The sequence below is a fragment of the Oncorhynchus keta genome, unplaced genomic scaffold (genome assembly GCF_023373465.1).
Source record: "Oncorhynchus keta strain PuntledgeMale-10-30-2019 unplaced genomic scaffold, Oket_V2 Un_contig_5165_pilon_pilon, whole genome shotgun sequence".
NCBI classification, from domain to species: Eukaryota; Metazoa; Chordata; class Actinopteri; order Salmoniformes; family Salmonidae; genus Oncorhynchus; species Oncorhynchus keta.
In genome coordinates, this window is record NW_026288145.1 from 3518 (window position 1) to 23868 (window position 20351).

Genomic DNA, 20351 nt, shown 5'->3' on the forward strand with positions numbered 1-20351 from the left:
CCTGTGAGCGAAAACAGCTCGTTGATGAGAGGTCAAGGAGAATGGCAAGAATCCATGTAAGCTAAGAGGCGGGCCACAAACAGGCGAATAACGGCGCAGTACAACAGTGGTGTGCAGAACGGCATCTCGTAACGCACAACTCGTCGGGTCCTTGTCACGGATTGGCTACTGCAGCAGACGACCGGGTTCCACTCCTATCAGCCAAAAACAAGAAGAAGCGGCTCCAGGGGGCATGTGATCACCAACACTGGACAACTGAGGAAAGGATGGAGTCCATGGCCTTATCCTGCCTGGTGTCAACGGTATAGGCTGGTGGCAGAGGTATAATGGTGTGAGGAATGTTTTCCTGGCACACCAATTGAGCAATGTTTCAATGCCCCGAGGAATGCAGGCTGTTCTGGAGGCAAAGGAGGGCCCGACTCCGGGTACTAGATGGGTGTACCTAATAAACTGGCCACTGAGTGTATCTTAAGTGCAGTAGTAATGACAGTTTTGAGTAATGACAACACATTGGGTTTTACATTGTAGGGAACACTGACCCATTTTCTGTGTGAGGATATGAGATACAGGCATAAAAACAAGACAAAAATAAAACAACTGTCATCACAATATATCATTATTTATTATCTATTTATAGGAAAGGCCAGCTGTTTTTGCTAACCATGTGACTTGACCAGGAATTAACTTCACGCATAGGCCTTCTTAACAGGCCTGCCTTTAAACTTGTGTTATTTAACTCTTTCAGCTCCAGAGCGAGGTGGAGAAGCTCTGTTGACGTTCAGAGAGAACTTTAAGAAGGACATGAAGAGGTTCAATCATCACATCGCAGAACTACGGAAACAGCTGGTTGGACGACACTCAGCCGTGGAGAAGGTACGCATCCTGGATGCAGTGAGACGCAACAAACACACACAGGCCCACACACACACACACACACACACACACAGAGACATGCACACAGAGGCACAAACACACACAGGCTCACACACACAAACACAGAGACATGCACACAGAGGCACAAACACACACAGGCCCACACACACACAAACACAGAGACATGAACACAGAGGCACAAACACACACAGGCCCACACACACACACACACACACACACACACACACACACACACACACACACACACACACACACACACACACACACACACACACACACACACACACACACACACACACACACAGAGACATGCACACACAGGCACAAACACACACAGGCCCACACACACACAAACACAGAGACATACACACACACAAACACACAGAGGCACAAACACACTCATAAAGCATACAGAACTCAACGTCCCTGCACTTGGCAGCTGTAGAACACAACTCCCCCCTAAGTCTAGGACCGTTTCCTGTCAACACACACCCACACACACACACTACCACTTCCTTGTTCTATAAATAACGATTGGACTGATCGCTTCAGCTTCTACTGTCATCTCCTCACCATCAGTCATCTAGGGTTATGGTTAGTCATCTAGACATTCATCACAGACCTGTCATCTCCTCACCATCAGTCATCTAGGGTTATGGTTAGTCATCTAGACATTCATCACAGACCTGTCATCTCCTCACCATCAGTCATCTAGGGTTATGGTTAGTCATCATGACATTCATCACAGACCTGTCATCTCCTCACCATCAGTCATCTAGGGTTATGGTTAGTCATCATGACATTCATCACAGACCTGTCATCTCCTCACCATCAGTCATCTAGGTTATGGTTAGTCATCATGACATTCATCACAGACCTGTCATCTCCTCACCATCAGTCATCTAGGGTTATGGTTAGTCATCATGACATTCATCACAGACCTGTCATCTCCTCACCATCAGTCATCTAGGGTTATGGTTAGTCATCTAGACATTCATCACGCATTTCACACAAGTGGGTTATAGAAAGTAATAGCCTACTGCAATACCCTGAAGTATGTCCCCATTTACTTTCCTATAAGCATTCATATCAGCTTATAAACAACCGTATGCCAGCCTGTATAATATCGGAATGCATCTGTAGGCTCGTAAGGCTCTAGCAGACAGACAGAAGGACCTGGAGGAGAAGACTCAGCAGCTATAAGCCTTCATAACACCTTATAACAGCCAAAGAAGTGCTTTGAAGGAGGATCATGTCACCTCCACCTCACCCTAGACCTACTTCAGTTTGCATACTGCCCGAACCGTCCACAGTCGATGCAGTCGCCATCACACTGCACACTGCCCTACCCCATCTGAACAAGAGGAATAACCATGTAAGAATGCTGTTCATCAACTACAGCTCAGCATTCAACACCATAGTGCCCCAAGCTCATCATCGCTGGAGGCCCTGGGTCTCAACCCCACTCTGTGCAATTGGGTCCTGGACTTTTCTGGAAGGGCCTCCCCCGGGTGTAGAAGGTAGGAAACACCCCACTTTGTTGACTTTTAACCCTGGGGCCCCACAAGGGTGCATGCTCAGTCCTCCTGTACTCCTTGTTCACCCATGACTGCGTGGCCATGCACGCTCCAACTCAATCATCAAGTTTGCAGATGACACAACAGTAGTGAGCTTGATTACCAACAACGACGAGACAGCCGGAGTGTGGTGTCAGGAAAACAACCTCTCACTCAATGTAAAAAAAAGAGGACTTCAGGAAACAGCAGAGGGAGCAACTCCCTATCCACATCTACAGGACAGTAGTGGAGAAGGTGGAAATGTTTAAGTTCCTCAGCGTACATCACAGACAAACTGAAATGGTCCACCCACACCGACAGTGTGGCTTGTCATCTAAAAACCTTGACAAACTTTTACAGATGCATAATTGAGAGCATCCTGTCAGGCTACATGACCGCCTGGTACGGCAACTGCACCGACCTCAACCGCAAGGCTCTCCAGAGGGAGGTGCGGCTCTGCACAACGCATCACCCGGGGCAAACTACCTGCCCTCCAGGACACCTACACCACCTGATGTCACAGAAAGGCCAAAGTTCATCAAGGACAACAACCACCCGAGCCACTGCCTGTGCACCCTCGCTATCATCCAGAAGGCGAGGTCAGTACAGGTGCATCAAAGCTGGGACAGAGAGACTGAAAAAACAGCTTCTATCTCAAGGCCATCAGACTGATAAACAGCAATCACTAACTCAGAGAGGCTGATGCCTACATAGAGACTCAAATCACTGGCCACTTTAATAAATGGATCACTAGTCATTTTAAACAATGCCACTTTAATAATGTTTACATATCGTACATTACTGTCATCGATTGGGTGCAGAGATGTAGCGGAGTCAGGTGCAGGACACATGTTTTGAGCAAAACAACGGAGTTTACTCAAAAAATCAAGCAAAAATTCCAAATAGGAACATACAAACACACTAGTACAATCAACAACCACTAAAGACACCAACACTCACAGACAGAACAGAAATGTATGCCAGAGGGTTAAATAAGGAACATGAATTGGGAATTGAAACCAGGTGTGTAATACAGACAAAACAAAACGAAACTGAAACATGGATCGGTGGTGACTAGAAAGCCAGTGACGTCGACCGCCGAACATCACCCGAACAAGGAGAAGGGCCGACTTCGGCGGAAGTTGTGACAATTACTCATCTCATTTGTATATACTGTATCTTATACCATCGTTTGCAACTTGCCTTTCTTTACCTGTCGGTCATCGCTCATCCATATATTTATATGTACATATTCTATTCCATCCCTTTAGATTTGTGTGTATTAGATAGTTGTTGGGGAATTGTTAGATTACTTGTTAGATATTACTGCACTGTCAGAACTAGAAGCGCAAGCATTTCTCGCAACACTCACATTAACATCTGCTAACCATGTGTATGTGACCGATAAAAATGTGATTTGATTTGAAGATCTGCATGTATCTCTGTAGGCCCGTAAGGCTCTAGCGGACAGACAGAAGGACTTGGACGTGAAGACCCAGCAGCTGGAGATCAAACTACAACAAGATGGAAGAAGACATCAAGAAGGCTCAGCGGAAATCCCACACAAGCAGGTCAGAGCTGGTCAAAGGTCAAACCAAAGGTTATCAAAGGTCACTGTGGGTTTAGCCAGTGGGGTCAAATACTCACATGTTTGTTATAACTCATATTGGTGTCACTTGTATTCTTAAAAATGAATATTTAACCTTATTTAACCAGGTAGGCTAGTTGAGAACAAGTTCTCATTTGCACGGCGACCTGGCCAAGATAAAGCAAAGCAGTGTGACACAGACAACAACACAGTTACACATGGAATAAACAAACATACAGTCAATAATACAGTATAAAAAGTCTATATACAGTGAGTGCAAATGAGGTAGGATAAGCGAGGTAAGGCAATAAATAAACCAGTTGGCGAAGTAATTACAATATAGCATCAAACACTGGAATGGTAGATGTGCAGAATATATATATATATACAGTGCCTTGCGAAAGTATTCGGCCCCCTTGAACTTTTGCGACCTTTTGCCACATTTCAGGCTTCAAACATAAAGATATAAAACTGTATTTTTTGTGAAGAATCAACAACAAGTGGGACACAATCATGAAGTGGAACGACATTTAACTTTTTAACAAATGAAAAACGGAAAATTGGGCATGCAAAATTATTCAGCCCCTTTACTTTCAGTGCAGCAAACTCTCTCCAGAAGTTCAGTGAGGATCTCTGAATGATCCAATGTTGACCTAAATGACTAATGATGATAAATACAATCCACCTGTGTATAATCAAGTTCCGTATAAATGCACCTGCACTGTGATAGTCTCAGAGGTCCGTTAAAAGCTAGAGAGCATCATGAAGAACAAGGAACACACCAGGCTGTCCGAGATACTGTTGTGAAGAAGTTTAAAGCCGGATTTGATGCAAAAAGATTTCCCAAGCTTTAAACATCCCAAGGAGCACTGTGCAAGTGATACTATTGAAATGGAAGGAGTATCAGACCACTGCAAATCTACCAAGACCTGGCCGTCCCTCTAAACTTTCAGCTCATACAAGGAGAAGACTGATCAGAGATGCAGCCAAGAGTCCCATGATCACTCTGGATGAACTGCAGAGATCTACAGCTGAGGTGGGAGACTCTGTCCATAGGACAACAATCAGTCGTATATTGCACAAATCTGGCCTTTATGGAAGAGTGGCAAGAAGAAAGCCATTTCTTAAAGATATCCAGCCACACACAATGGCTATTGCCGAGCCATGGCCGAGCAGCCACACCTAAGCCTAAGATCACCACGCAATGCCAAGCGTTAGCTGGAGTGTGTAAAGCTCGCCGCCATTGGTCTCTGGATCAGTGGAAACACTCTTCTGGAGTGATGAATCACATTCACCATCTGGCAGTCCGACGGACTAATCTGGGCTTGGCGGATGCCAGGAGAACAATACCTGCCCCAATGCATAGTGCCAACTGTAAAGTTTGGTGGAGGAGGAGTAATGGTCTGGGGCTGTTTTTCATGGTTCGGGCCCCTTAGTTCCAGCGAAGGGAAATCTTAATGCTACATCATACAATGATACTTTCTGGCAACAGTTGTGTGGAATGCCCTTTCCTGTTTCAGCATCACAAAGCAAATAGAAATTTGTCGAGATCGGTGTGGAAGAACTACACTGAGCCCTGGCCTCAACCCCACGAACACCTTTGGGATGAATTGGAACACCGACTGTGAGCCAGACCTAATCGCCCAACATCAGTGCCCTGCCTCACTAATGCTCTTGTGCTCTTGTGGCTGAATGGAAGCAAGTCCCCGCAGCAATGTTCCAACATCTAGGGAAAGCCATCCCAGAAGAGTGGAGGCTGTTATAGCAGCAAAGGGGGACCAACTCCATAATAATGCCCATGACTTTGGAATGAGATGTTCGACGAGCAGATGTCCACATACTTTTGATCATGTAGTGTACTTTGTTTTTGGTAAATGTACTCTGAAAACGATTGCGATGTGTCTCACCTAGATATCTTAAGGTGACCGCATAATTGTAAGTTGTTCTGAATATGAGCGTCTGCTAATTGACTTCTAAATGTACATGTAAAAGGTTGTTGCTTTTGTAAATTAATATTTGGACTTTGACTCCCCTGCTGGAGTAGTTATTCTACAACTGTTTCAAGCTTCATAAACCCGGAGGAAAGAAAGGTGCAGTCATGTCCAAAGAATAGAAACGTTTGTCTAAACAGTATTTTCTGTCTACCAGGAGACGACCTGATGCGCTGTGTGGACCTTTACAACCAGTCGCAGTCCAAATGGTTTGAGGAGATGGTGACCACAAGCCTGGTAAGACTCTCCTTTGTATTTCCTCCTTATCACTGATGGTGATGTATGTAGCGTATTGCTTTGGTAGCCTGGGTGCTGGTCTGTTTCTACTTCAGCCATCTTCAGGAACAGTGAGGTTGGCTTATGGGTGAGTCTGGCAAACCACAGAAAGGATTCATCTGAATCACGTAATCCAAAACCCATGTTCCCTTCAAACCTTTCTGTCCTTCAGGAGCTGGAGAGGCTGGAGGTAGAGAGGGTGGAGATGATACAACAGCATCTGTGTCAGTACACCACCTACGGCATGAGACTGACATGTTTAACCAGAGTGTAAGTTAAGCACCACCTTCTATTACCAGTAGAAAGCACTCAATGCCTTGTTTTTCTGTGTATTTTTCAGAGCTGCACACACACACACACACAGACATACACGCACGCACACACGCGCACGCACGCAAAACACACACACACACGGAGGGTAGTGACTGTTTATACACGTGTCCTTGCAGACGATGGAGCCAGTGGACCAGCTGCTACAGAGTGTGGACCCAGCTAGAGACAGAGAGCTCTGGGTCCAGGAGCAGAAGACAGGAGACATCAGGCCTGTGGACATTGAGATATAACACACCCGTTCCCAGGGGTCACACACATGTGGATCCACAAGCCTGATCTTTACGGGGCTTCAATGTCAACTTTGAGATATTATAGACATCCTGGGAAATCTGATGACTCGCTCCACAGCTCCACAGACAAAAAGTCTGCTCTTTAGCGAGCGAGCACCACCACCAGACAGTGTTCATTATGATCTAGAGGATTCTATATGGTAGACAGACAGTGTTCATTATGACCTAGAGGATTCTATATGGTAGACAGACAGTGTTCATTATGACCTAGAGGATTCTATATGGCAGACAGACAGTGTTCATTATGACCTAGAGGATTCTATATGGTAGACAGACAGTGTTCATTATGACCTAGAGGATTCTATATGGTAGACAGACAGTGTTCATTATGACCTAGAGGATTCTATATGGTAGACAGACAGTGTTCATTATGACCTAGAGGATTCTATATGGTAGACAGACAGTGTTCATTATGACCTAGAGGATTCTATATGGTAGACAGACAGTGTTCATTATGACCTAGAGGATTCTATATGGTAGACAGACAGTGTTCATTATGACCTAGAGGATTCTATATGGATGAGGGAGTGTGATGATATGTATGCTGACCGGCTTGCATTTCTTTTATATATTGATTCATCATTAACTGTTCTATATGCTGTGTTAATGGAATGTCTAATTCAACCGTTCTTAAGTACACTGCCTTTTCTGTTCCCAAAACTAGAATATATTATGAACAGAGGACAAAGTTTTGTAGACTTTAATCTTTTCAAAAGTTTGAAAAAATTGCGCTGTTTAGAAGGAGTGCAAAGGCAAATTGAGTTATTGCACAAGCTCACTTCACAGAGTAGACGTTCCGTAACGGATATATGCAGATATATTCTAGAATGTGCTAGTAGGATATTGCTAGGGCGTGCATGGCTCTGCTCACCTTCCCTTCCTTGTCCTTCCCATTGTGACTAATTTGTTCCCACTGGAAACGACAAGCTGTGGTCTATCTTGGTTTAGTCATGAAAATCTTTGTTAGAATTGTCTGTATAAACACACTCAGTAAAATTGTTGACCAACTGGAAATACTAACACAGAGGTTAATTAGGAAATTTAACAGCTACTGCTGCTATGTAATAGAACGTACATCAAATGTATAGATTATATTTGATCTACATGTGAGGTTTTTAAGGTGAATGTTGATGTAAGAAGTATCAGCTGATGTAAGAAGGGCTTTATAAATACATTTGATTTGATTCTGGGTTGTTTTCGACAGATGTGAAGTTTTGAAGAAAGATTGCCCTCAGAACAGATGTGTTACATTTGTGTCAAAGTGGGGTGCAACTCAATGTTAGCAAGGTGTTCCTAATGTTTTGTACACTCAGTGTGTTTGTTCATACTGTATAATACATACACAGTGCACAGGAGTGCGGGTACAGTTGAAATGAATAATGGACTTCTAGTATAGCGTTGTCTTGTATCTATCCGGTAAGTATTACACATATAAACCTACAGTTCTACTGTCCAATCAGATGCATACATGTTGTATAGAGTGTTCCATTACTTTCTGGTTCTACAACCTTGAAAGTTCCATTCTACATGGACATAACTCCTGAATGTTTGTCGTTAATATTATAAATAAATAGATATACATTTTATTTTACAACTATCTCTGGTAGTTTCTTTCGGTTGTTTTGATATGACAAAATACTGATTTATGATTGATATATTATTATTTTTGAAGTGTTTGTGGTTCAGGTCAAAGTTATTGAGGGTACATTGAGATATTTAAGGAATGAATATGGTTTTATTTCTAAAACATTTTTCACATTCAAGTCATTTTAATTTTTTGGGCAGTGATATACTGTATATTTTGAATAAAAATATAAAAAACCCAAATATGCAACAATTTCTAAGATTTTACTGAGTTACATTTCATAAGGAAATCAGTCAATTGAAATAAATACATTTGGCTCTAATCTAGGAATTTCACATGACTGGAAATACAGATATGCATCTGTTGGTTAAAAGTAGATCAGGGGTTGATCAGAAAACCAGTCAGTATCAGGTGGGACAACCATCTTTTTTAATTTTAAATTTTTTATTTTACCTTTATTTAACCAGGCAAGTCAGTTATGAATACATTCTTATTTTCAATGACGGCCTGGGAACAGTGGGTTAACTGCCCTGTTCAGGGGCAGAACAACAGATTTGTACCTTGTCAGCTCGGGGTTTGAACTCACAACCTTCCGGTTACTAGTCCTGCCTCGTGCAGCGCGCCGCATCTACTTCGCATAGAGTTGATCAGGCTGATGATTGTGGCCTGTGGAATGTTGTCCCATTGAGGCTGAAAATGTCCCAGTTCTTTCATGGCCTGCATACTAACCAGACATGTCACTCATTGAGCATGTTTGGGATGCTCTGGGTCCACATGTACAACAAAGTGTTCCATTTCCCCGCCAATATCCAACAACTTCACACAGCCATTGAAGAGGAGTGGGACAATATTGAACAGCCTGATCAACTCTATTCGAAGGGGAGATTTTCTGATCCACGCCCTACTTAAAAAAAAAGGTATCTGTGACCAACAGATGCATCTCTGTATTCCCAGTCATGTGAAATCTATAGATTAGGTCTAATGACTTCACTTGAATTGACTGATTTCTATGACGCGTAACTAAGTAAAATCTTTGAAATTGTTGCATGTTGCGTTTATATTTTTGTTCAGTGTATCTAGGAGATCTAATAATGCTCAGGAAATATTTTTTTGAACACAAAAACTACCTTTTCATGAAAAAATGTTTTTTTTAACCAGTATCAGTTACCTTCAGATAAGTCCTGTGACACTTGTGGGGGTTGTACAGCAAAACGTAGAACACCATTGTGAGAGTCTCCCATTTCCATAGAGTGGTCATATTAGTTAGGAGGTCAAACTGTTCAGACGCTACAGACGTTTTCCTCAGCCCTCTTCACTTCAGCCCTTCCCCTTAGCCCCTTCCCTCAGCCCTCAGCCCTCTTCCCTCAGCCCCCTCAGCCCTCTTCACCTTATCCCCTTCAGCCCTCTTCACCTCAGCCCTTCAACCCTCTTCACCTCAGCCCCTCAGCCCGCTTCCCTCAGCCCTCTTCACCTCAGCCTCTTCACCTCAGCCCCTCAGCCCTCTTCCCTCAGCCCCTCAGCCCTCTTCCCCTCAGCCCTCTTCCCTCAGCCCTTCTCACTCAGCCCCTTCAACCTCTTCACCTCAGCCCTCAGCCCTCTTCACCTCAGCCTCAGCCCTCAGCTCTTCACCTCAGCCCTCACCTCATCCCCTCAGCCCTCTTCACCTCAGCCCCCTCAGCCCTCTTCACCTCAGCCTCTTCCCTCTGCCCCTCAGCTCTAACCTCTGTGAGAGCCAGTTCGATGGCAGTGGAATGATTGATGTTCATTCCTCCTTCAAGGCCCTTGGATGGCTTATTATTGGCAAGGTTGTGTTCTGGGCTCAGGGCCACATCTCAGTAAAAGGGGCTATTGTTTGGGAATGGGCTGTGTGTGCCTAATCCCCCTGGGCTGTGTGTGTGTCTCAACTCCCCTGGGCTGTGTGTGTCTCAATCCCCCCAGGCTGTGTGTGCCTCAACCCCCCTGGGCTGTGTGTGTCTCAATCCCCCCAGGCTGTGTGTGTCTCACCCCCAGGCTGTGTGTCTCAACCCTGGGCTGTGTGTGCCTCAACCCCTTGGGCTGTGTGTGTCTCAATCCCCCCTGGGCTGTGTGTGTCTCAATCCCCTGGGCTGTGTGTGCCTCAGTCCCCCCTGGGCTGTGTGTGTCTCAACCCCCTGGGCTGTGTGTCTCTGTCATGCTCCAGCATGATCATAGCAGTAGGTCTGGAGGTGCATGACGCACCTTTATGGAATCTGATTTGTTGTGGGTTGTTACCATGGTTACATTATGCCTTGTACTGTACAACCAAACCAGTACATTCTTCAAATGAATTATAACTCTGGCAGAGAAGGGACATTGTGACACTGGGGGTACTATTTGGCATGACAGGCCCTTTCATTTCAGTGTCATCATCGCATCTACACGTATCATCCCGAGCCACATCAGTTAGGCTCATTGGAATGAACATTCCACATTCATGGAAACTAATTGCATCATGATACCAGGCAGCCATTGTGAGTGTACCCATGAGTTTAACAGTCCAATTGCCAGGGTTAGAGGGGTTCCAAGTCTGTTCTATTCCTATTCTACAGTATACATACATCTATTTCTTATCCTGTGCAGAATAACAAGAGATCAGAGATGACAGAGACCGATAGAGAGGAGGGTAGATAATGGTGCTTGCTGTACATGCATATGATCTACACAAGTCACACGATCTATAGTTTTAAAATGGAATGAAGAGAGCCTTCCATGTCGATGTGAGACAATCCACAATATTGCCCGTCTCCTAATTAATACTCTGCTAAGTGTTTTCCACAAGCCAGCCAAATAGAAAAAGTAGCCAGGCTCCCTCGGACTGGGGCTGGGGGAGGTTTACAGTGTTAAGATTATTTTGGCCGAACAACCTCTATTTTGGTTGCCTCTGGTACATCCTAATGCTAGATTGTATTTTCAACCAGCAACTATCATGAACTACACTACAGGACCAAAAGTAGCAGACATCTGCTATCCCCTTTTGCTGCTATAACAGCCCTCTACTCTTCTGGGAAGGCTTTCCACTAGATGTTGGAACATTACTGCTATAACAGCCTCCAGACTCTTCTGGGAAGGCTTTCCACTAGATGTAGGAACATTACTGCTATAACAGCCTCCAGACTCTTCTCTGGGAAGGCTTTCCTCAGATGTTGGAACATTACTGCTATAACAGCCTCCAGACTCTGGGAAGGATTTCCACAGATGTTGGAACATTGCTGCTATAACAGCCTCTACTCTTCTGGGAAGGCTTTCCACTAGATGTTGGAACATTGCTGCTATAACAGCCTCTACTCTTCTGGGAAGGCTGTCCACTAGATGTTGGAACATTGCTGCTATAACAGCCTCCACTCTTCTGGGAAGGCTTTCCACTAGATGTTGGAACATTGCTGCTATAACAGCCTCTACTCTTCTGGGAAGGCTTTCCACTAGATGTTGGAACATTGCTGCTATAACAGCCTCTACTCTTCTAGGAAGGCTTTCCACTAGATGTTGGAACATTTGCTGCGGGACTTAAACAAAAAAGTATAACCAAAACATACAATGTACTTGCAGTGAAGCCACTCAACAACAGCCTCCACACCAGTCATCTAACAGACTCCCATTCAGCTCCACTCACGCAGAAGCAACTAGGGTCAACGCCCTGCTCAAGAGCACGTCAACAGATCTCCCACAAGACAAAAAAAACAGGGATGTGAACCCTCCAAGATCCCCACACAGTTCCCCATAGCTGTCCCTCAACCATCCGAGACCCCTCCCACAGTCACTCCAAGAAAATAGATAAGAAAAAAATTTAAAATTAAAAATAAAAATGTATTCCATTCCCCACCCCAAAGAACCCCCTGGGCTGTGTGTCTCTGTTATGCTCCAGCATGATCATAGCAGCAGGTCTGGAGGAAGGCTTTCCACTAGATGTAGGAACATTGCTGCTATAACAGCCTCTACTCTTCTGGGGAGGCTTTCCACTAGATGTTGGAACATTGCTGCTATAACAGCCTCCAGACTCTTCTGGGAAGGTTTTCCACTAGATGTTGGAACATTGCTGCTATAACAGCCTCTACTCTTCTGGGAAGGCTTTCCACTAGATGTTGGAACATTGCTGCTATAACAGCCTCTACTCTTCTGGGAAGGCTTTCCACTAGATGTTGGAACATTGCTGCTATAACAGCCTCTACTCTTCTGGGAAGGCTTTCCACTAGATGTTGGAACATTGCTGCTATAACAGCCTCTACTCTTCTGGGAAGGCTTTCCACTAGATGTTGGAACATTGCTGCTATAACAGCCTCTACTCTTCTGGGGAGGCTTTCCACTAGATGTAGGAACATTGCTGCTATAACAGCCTCCAGACTCTTCTGGGAAAGATTTCCACTAGATGTAGGAACATTGCTGCTATAACAGCCTCCAGACTCTTCTGGGAAAGATTTCCACTAGATGTAGGAACATTGCTGCTATAACAGCCTCCAGACTCTTCTGGGAGGCGTTCCACTAGATGTTGGAACATTGCTGCTATAACAGCGTCCAGACTCTTCTGGGAAGGCTTTCCACTAGATGTAGGAACATTGCTGCTATAACAGCCTCTACTCTTCTGGGAAGGCTTTCCACTAGATGTTGGAACATTACTGCTATAACAGCCTCTACTCTTCTGGGAAGGCTTTCCACTAGATGTTGGAACATTTGCTGCTATAACAGGCTCTACTCTTCTGGGAAGGCTTTCCACTAGATGTTGGAACATTTGCTGCTATAACAGGCCTCTACTCTTCTGGGAAGGCTTTCCACTAGATGTTGGAACATTTGCTGCTATAACAGGCTCTACTCTTCTGGGAAGGCTTTCCACTAGATGTTGGAACATTTGCTACTATAACAGGCCTCTACTCTTCTGGGAAGGCTTTCCACTAGATGTTGGAACATTGCTGCTATAACAGCCTCTACTCTTCTAGGAAGGCTTTCCACTAGATGTTGGAACATTTGCTGCTATAACAGCCTCTACTCTTCTGGGAAGGCTTTCCACTAGATGTTGGAACATTGCTGCTATAACAGCCTCTACTCTTCTGGGAAGGCTTTCCACTAGATGTTGGAACATTTGCTGCTATAACAGCCTCTACTCTTCTAGGAAGGCTTTCCACTAGATGTTGGAACATTACTGCTATAACAGCCTCTACTCTTCTGGGAAGGCTTTCCACTAGATGTTGGAACATTACTGCTATAACAGCCTCCACTCTTCTGGGAAGGCTTTCCACTAGATGTTGGAACATTACTGCTATAACAGCCTCCTACTCTTCTGGGAAGGCTTTCCACTAGATGTTGGAACATTTGCTACTATAACAGGCTCCACTCTTCTGGGAAGGCTTTCCACTAGATGTTGGAACATTGCTGCTATAACAGCCTCCAGACTCTTCTGGGAAGGCTTTCCTAGATGTTGGAACATTGCTGCTATAACAGGCTCTACTCTTCTGGGAAGGCTTTCCACTAGATGTTGGAACATTGCTGCTATAACAGCCTCTACTCTTCTGGGAAGGCTTTCCACTAGATGTTGGAACATTGCTGCTATAACAGCCTCTACTCTTCTGGGAAGGCTTTCCACTAGATGTTGGAACATTGCTGCTATAACAGCCTCTACTCTTCTGGGAAGGATTTCCACTAGATGTTGGAACATTGCTGCTATAACAGCCTCTACTCTTCTGGGGAGGCTTTCCACTAGATGTAGGAACATTGCTGCTATAACAGCCTCCAGACTCTTCTGGGAAAGATTTCCACTAGATGCTGGAACATTGCTGCTATAACAGCCTCCAGACTCTTCTGGGAAAGATTTCCACTAGATGTAGGAACATTGCTGCTATAACAGCCTCCAGACTCTTCTGGAAGGCTTTCCACTAGATGTAGGAACATTGCTGCTATAACAGCCTCCAGACTCTTCTGGGAAGGCTTTCCACTAGATGTAGGAACATTGCTGCTATAACCCAGCCTCTACTCTTCTGGGAAGGCTTTCCACTAGATGTTGGAACATTACTGCTATAACAGCCTCCACTCTTCTGGGAAGGCTTTCCACTAGATGTTTGGAACATTTGCTGCTATAACAGCCTCTACTCTTCTAGGAAGGCTTTCCACTAGATGTTGGAACATTACTGCTATAACAGCCTCTACTCTTCTGGGAAGGCTTTCCACCAGATGTTGGAACATTACTGCTATAACAGCCTCCACTCTTCTGGGAAGGCTTTCCACTAGATGTTGGAACATTACTGCTATAACAGCCTCTACTCTTCTGGAAGGCTTTCCGCTAGATGTTGGAACATTTGCTGCTATAACAGGCCTCTACTCTTCTGGGAAGGCTTTCCACTAGATGTTGGAACATTGCTGCTATAACAGCCTCCAGACTCTTCTGGGAAGGCTTTCCACTAGATGTTGGAACATTGCTGCTATAACAGCCCTCTACTCTTCTGGGAAGGCTTTCCACTAGATGTTGGAACATTGCTGCTATAACAGCCTCTACTCTTCTGGGAAGGCTTTCCACTAGATGTTGGAACATTGCTGCTATAACAGCCTCTACTCTTCTGGAGGCTTTCCACTGAACATTGCTGCTATAACAGCCTCCACTCTTCTGGGAAACCCTGATGTTTGGAACATTGCTGCTATAACAGCCTCCGCTCTTCTGGGAAGGCTTTCCACTAGATGTTAGACATTACTGCTATAACAGCCTCCACTCTGCTGGGAAGGCTTTCCATAGATGTTGAACATTGCTGCTATAACAGCCTCCACTCTTCTGAAGGCTTTCATAGATGTTGGAACATTGCTATAACAGCCTCCTATATCTGGAAGGCTTTCCACTAGATGTTGGAACATTGCTGCTATAGCAACCCCACTCTTACTGGAAGGCTCACTAGATGTAGGAACATTGCTGCTATAACAGCCTCCGACTCTTCTGGGAAGGCTTTCCACTAGATGTTGGAACATTGCTGCTATAACAGCCTCCACTCTTCTGGGAAGGCTTTCCACTAGATGTTGGAACATTACTGCTATAACAGCCTCCACTCTTCTGGGAAGGCTTTCCACTAGATGTTGGAACATTTGCTGCTATAACAGCCTCTACTCTTCTGGGAAGGCTTTCCACTAGATGTTGGAACATTTGCTGCTATAACAGCCTCCACTCTTCTGGGAAGGCTTTCCACTAGATGTTGGAACATTGCTGCTATAACAGCCTCCACTCTTCTGGGAAGGCTTTCCACTAGATGTTGGAACATTGCTGCTATAACAGCCTCTACTCTTCTGGGAAGGCTTTCCACTAGATGTTGGAACATTGCTGCTATAACAGCCTCTACTCTTCTGGGAAGGCTTTCCACTAGATGTTGGAACATTGCTGCTATAACAGCCTCCACTCTTCTGGGAAGGCTTTCCACTAGATGTTGGAACATTGCTGCTATAACAGCCTCTACTCTTCTGGGAAGGCTTTCCACTAGATGTTGGAACATTGCTGCTATAACAGCCTCCACTCTTCTGGGAAGGCTTTCCACTAGATGTTGGAACATTGCTGCTATAACAGCCTCCACTCTTCTGGGAAGGCTTTCCACTAGATGTTGGAACATTGCTGCTATAACAGCCTCCACTCTTCTGGGAAGGCTTTCCACTAGATGTTGGAACATTGCTGCTATAACAGCCTCTACTCTTCTGGGAAGGCTTTCCACTAGATGTTGGAACATTTGCTGCTATAACAGCCTCCACTCTTCTGGGAAGGCTTTCCACTAGATGTTGGAACATTTGCTGCTATAACAGCCTCCACTCTTCTGGGAAGGCTTTCCACTAGATGTTGGAACATTGCTGCTATAACAGCCTCCACTCTTCTGGGAAGGCTTTCCACTAGATGTTGGAACATTGCTGCTATAACAGCCTCTACTCTTCTAGGAAGGCTTTCCACTAGATGTTGGAACATTGCTGCTATAACAGCCTCTACTCTTCTGGGAAGGCTTTCCACTAGATGTTGGAACATTGCTGCTATAACAGCCTCTACTCTTCTGGGAAGGCTTTCCACTAGATGTTGGAACATTTGCTGCTATAACAGCCTCTACTCTTCTAGGAAGGCTTTCCACTAGATGTTGGAACATTTGCTGCGGGGACTTAAACAAAAAAGTATAACCAAAACATACAATGTACTTGCAGTGAAGCCACTCAACAACTACACCACACCAGTCATCTAACAGACTCCCATTCAGAGCGACACGCAGAAGCAACCAGGGTCAACGCCCTGCTCAAGAGCACGTCAACAGATCTCCCACAAGACAAAAAATAAAACAGGGATGTGAACCCTCCAAGATCCCCACACAGTTCCCCATAGCTGTCCCTCAACCATCCGAGACCCCTCCCACAGTCACTCCAGAAAAAATAGATAAGAAAAAATAAAATTAAATAATAAAAAATAAAATGTATTCCATTCCCCACCCCCACAATGCACCAACAACCAAGAAAAGTAATTAATTAATTAAGAAAAAACAAAAACAAAAGACATCAAGGACAACTAAAATCACAACAATACTGTTTATGTTTGAGTGCATGTCCGGCACTATTTACATACACTACCGGTCAAAGGTTTGGTTTCACATTCCCTTGTTTTTGAAAGAAAATAAAAAAATTGTCCATAAAATAACATTAAATTGATCAGAAATACAGTGTAGACATTGTTAATGTTGTAAATACCTATTGTGGCTGGAAACAGCAGAATTTTTAAATGGAATATATACACAGGTGTACAGAGGCTGTCACGTCCTGGCCTTAGTTCCTTTTGTAATGTCTCTATTTTAGGTTGGTCAGGCGTGAGTTGGGGTGGGCATTCTATGTTTTGTTCTGTGTCTTTATATTTCTATGTGTTAGGCCTGGTATGGTTCCCAATCAGAGGCAGCTGTCAATCGTTGTCTCCGATTGAGAACCATACTTAGGCAGCCTGTTTTCCACTGTGATTTGTGGGTAGTTGTTTTCTGTCTTTGTATTAGTTACCAGACTGAACTGTTTCGGTTGTTCTTTTGTTTACTTTGTATTTTAGTGTTCAGTTCAGTTTAATAAAATGACAAAAACACGTACGGCTGCATATTATTGGTCGATCCTTCCTACTCCTCCTCAGACGAAGAGGAGATCCGTTCGCAGAGGCCCATTATCAGCAAACATCACTCCTGTGTTCAAATGGCACGTTGTGTTAGCTAAACCAAGTTTATCATTTTAAAAGGCTAAGTGATCATTAGATAACCCTTTTGCAATTATGTTAGCACTCTGTCAGACGGCCAGCATCCTGGAGTCGCCTCTTTCTTACTTTTATTATGTTTGATTTTGACTTTATTTTTATACTTTATCTTCGACCATCATTCTAGGCTTTCCACTAGATTTTGGAACATTGCTGCGGGAACTTGCAGCCATTCAGCCACATGAGCATTAGTGAGGTCGGGCACTGATGTTGGTTGAATAAGTCTCACTTCGCAGTCGGCGTTCAAATTCATCCCAAAGGTGTTCAATGGGGTTGAGATCAGGGCTCTGTGCAGGCCAGTCAAGTTCTTCCACACCGATCTTGACAAACCATTTCTGTATGGACCTCGCTTTGTGCATGGGGGCATTGTCATGCTGAAGCACAGAATGGTCCTAGAATGTCATTGTATGCTGTAGCGTTATTTCCCTTCACTGGATCTAAGGGCCCGAACCATGAAAAACATTCCCAGACCATTATTCCTCATCCACCGAATTCTACAGTTGGCAATATGCATCGGAGTAAGTAGTGTTCTCCTGGCATCTGACAAGCCAGATTTGTCCACCAGACAGATGGTGAGCGTGATTCATCACTCCAGAGAGCGCATTTCCACTGCTCAGAGTCCAATGGTGGCGAGCTTTACACCACTCTGGCCAACACTTGACATTGAGCATGGTGATCTTAGGCTTGTGTGTGGCTGCTCTGCCATGGACACCCATTTTACGAAGCTCGAAGAACAGTTTGGAACTGGGTAGTGAGTATTGCAACCGAGAACTGACAATTTTTTGCAGCTGAGCCATTGTTGCTCTAGACGTTTCCACTTCACAATAACAGCACTTACAGTTGACCAGAGCAGCTTTAGCAGAGGCAACATTTTACCAACTGACTTGTTGGAAAGGTAGCATCCTATGACGGTGCCACGTTGAAAGTCACTGAGGCTCTTCAGTAAAGCGATTCTACTGCCAATGTTTGTCTATGGAGGTGCATGGCTGTGTGGTCGATTTTATACACCTTGTGGCTGAAATAGCCGAATCCACTAATTTGAAGAGGTGTCCACATACATTTGTATATATAGTCTAACACTGATTTTTAAATATCGCACTTTTACAGTAAGTTAATTTCATCAGCTGTTCTACAATAAGATACAAAAAAAAGGCAAAAATATATTTGATCTACATTGGGCCTTTAACTCATGGGGATAGGGCTGTCTACTGCCCCCGCTGGAGTAATTGCGTGCCCATAGTAAACATCATTTTTTTGTCAAAAAGTTGCTAATATATGCAAATAAAAAATATTATTGAATAGAAAACACTCTAAAGCTTCTAAGTTTAAATTATGTCTGTATGTAAAAAGCAGAACTCTCAGGGCCGATCATTCTCCCAAACTCTCTCTTGTCATCATAAAAGTTGGCCCAATCCTTTGACGTCATCGCCCCCACCCACCCTTCCCGGGCAGTTACAGTGCTCCTGGGAGACAGTCTTCTTCTGTCTTCAGCGCGATCTCAGCTTTCAATGGGGCTTCTCATTGTGAGAATTGCATGCCTCAGGAGAGGTTTTGGCAGGTCGAAACCCTTTGGTCACCCTGAAAAAACAGGTCACTTTTATGCGCGCTCCTGGTCAGGTCCTGTCTTTTTTCCAAGATCGGTTAAGCGGTGCCTGTGTTTCTGTTCATCCTCACGATTGCTGTACACCTTTATAACATGTTAAAGCTTGATTATGAAGTTAGTTTGACAAGTTTAATCGACATATAATATGTAAGTTCGACGTTCTGGATGTGCATCCACTTGACTCTTGGCTACATTTCAACCGAAATGTGTCGTGTTTTGAGAACCGAAAGACACAGACTGCAAAACTAAAAGCTGTGTTTTGGTAAGTATACATTCCTTCCAGGTCTTCTGATGGAAGAACAGCAAAGGCAAGGGAATATTTATGTGTGTACATTTGGGTTTATGTGGACTCCAAGATAGAGGAGCCATAATGCTACTTTTGAGCGCCAGTCTCATAGTATAGCCTAGTGAACGAAACCTGTAACGTTAAAAATAAATGTAACACAGCGATTGCATTCAGAAGAAGTGTATCTAACTATATATATGTAGAACATGCATATTTAGTCAAAGTTTATGATGTGTATTCCTTGTTAGCTGACGCATCTGCCGGAGCTATCGCGTCATTTCTCAGGACATTTGAGTAGCATTTTTTGAACGATGCATCATTGTAAACAGAGATTTATGGATATATAGCATATTATTGAAAAACATAAATGTACTGTGTAACATGTTATATTACTGTCATCTGGTGAAGATTTCACAGGTTAGTGCATTATTTTCATAATCCTGTTTGTTGATTGCATATTTTTTTCAACTTGGCTATGCAAATTAGCCGTGTCCTGGTGGTGGTTTGACATAAATATGCTATGTTTTCGCCGTAAACATTTTAGAAATCAGACTTGCTAGGGCAGATAAAACAAGGTGTTTATCTTTCATTTGAGCCATTGGACTTGTGTGAATGTATGGAGGTTAAATATTCTAAGAATATTTTTGCGCTCCATGCGACATCCTTCCAGTTGGCGAACGTGGGGGGTGTCCAAGATTGGAACCCTAGTCCCCAAACAAG

At 44.1% G+C, this 20351-nt stretch overlaps 1 pseudogene; it reads left to right on the forward strand.

The window, feature by feature from the left end:
- The first annotated feature begins 385 nt into the window (after window positions 1-385).
- On the forward strand, window positions 386-6868 carry LOC127925129 (growth arrest-specific protein 7-like; annotated as a pseudogene).
- Window positions 6869-20351: the final 13483 nt, after the last annotated feature.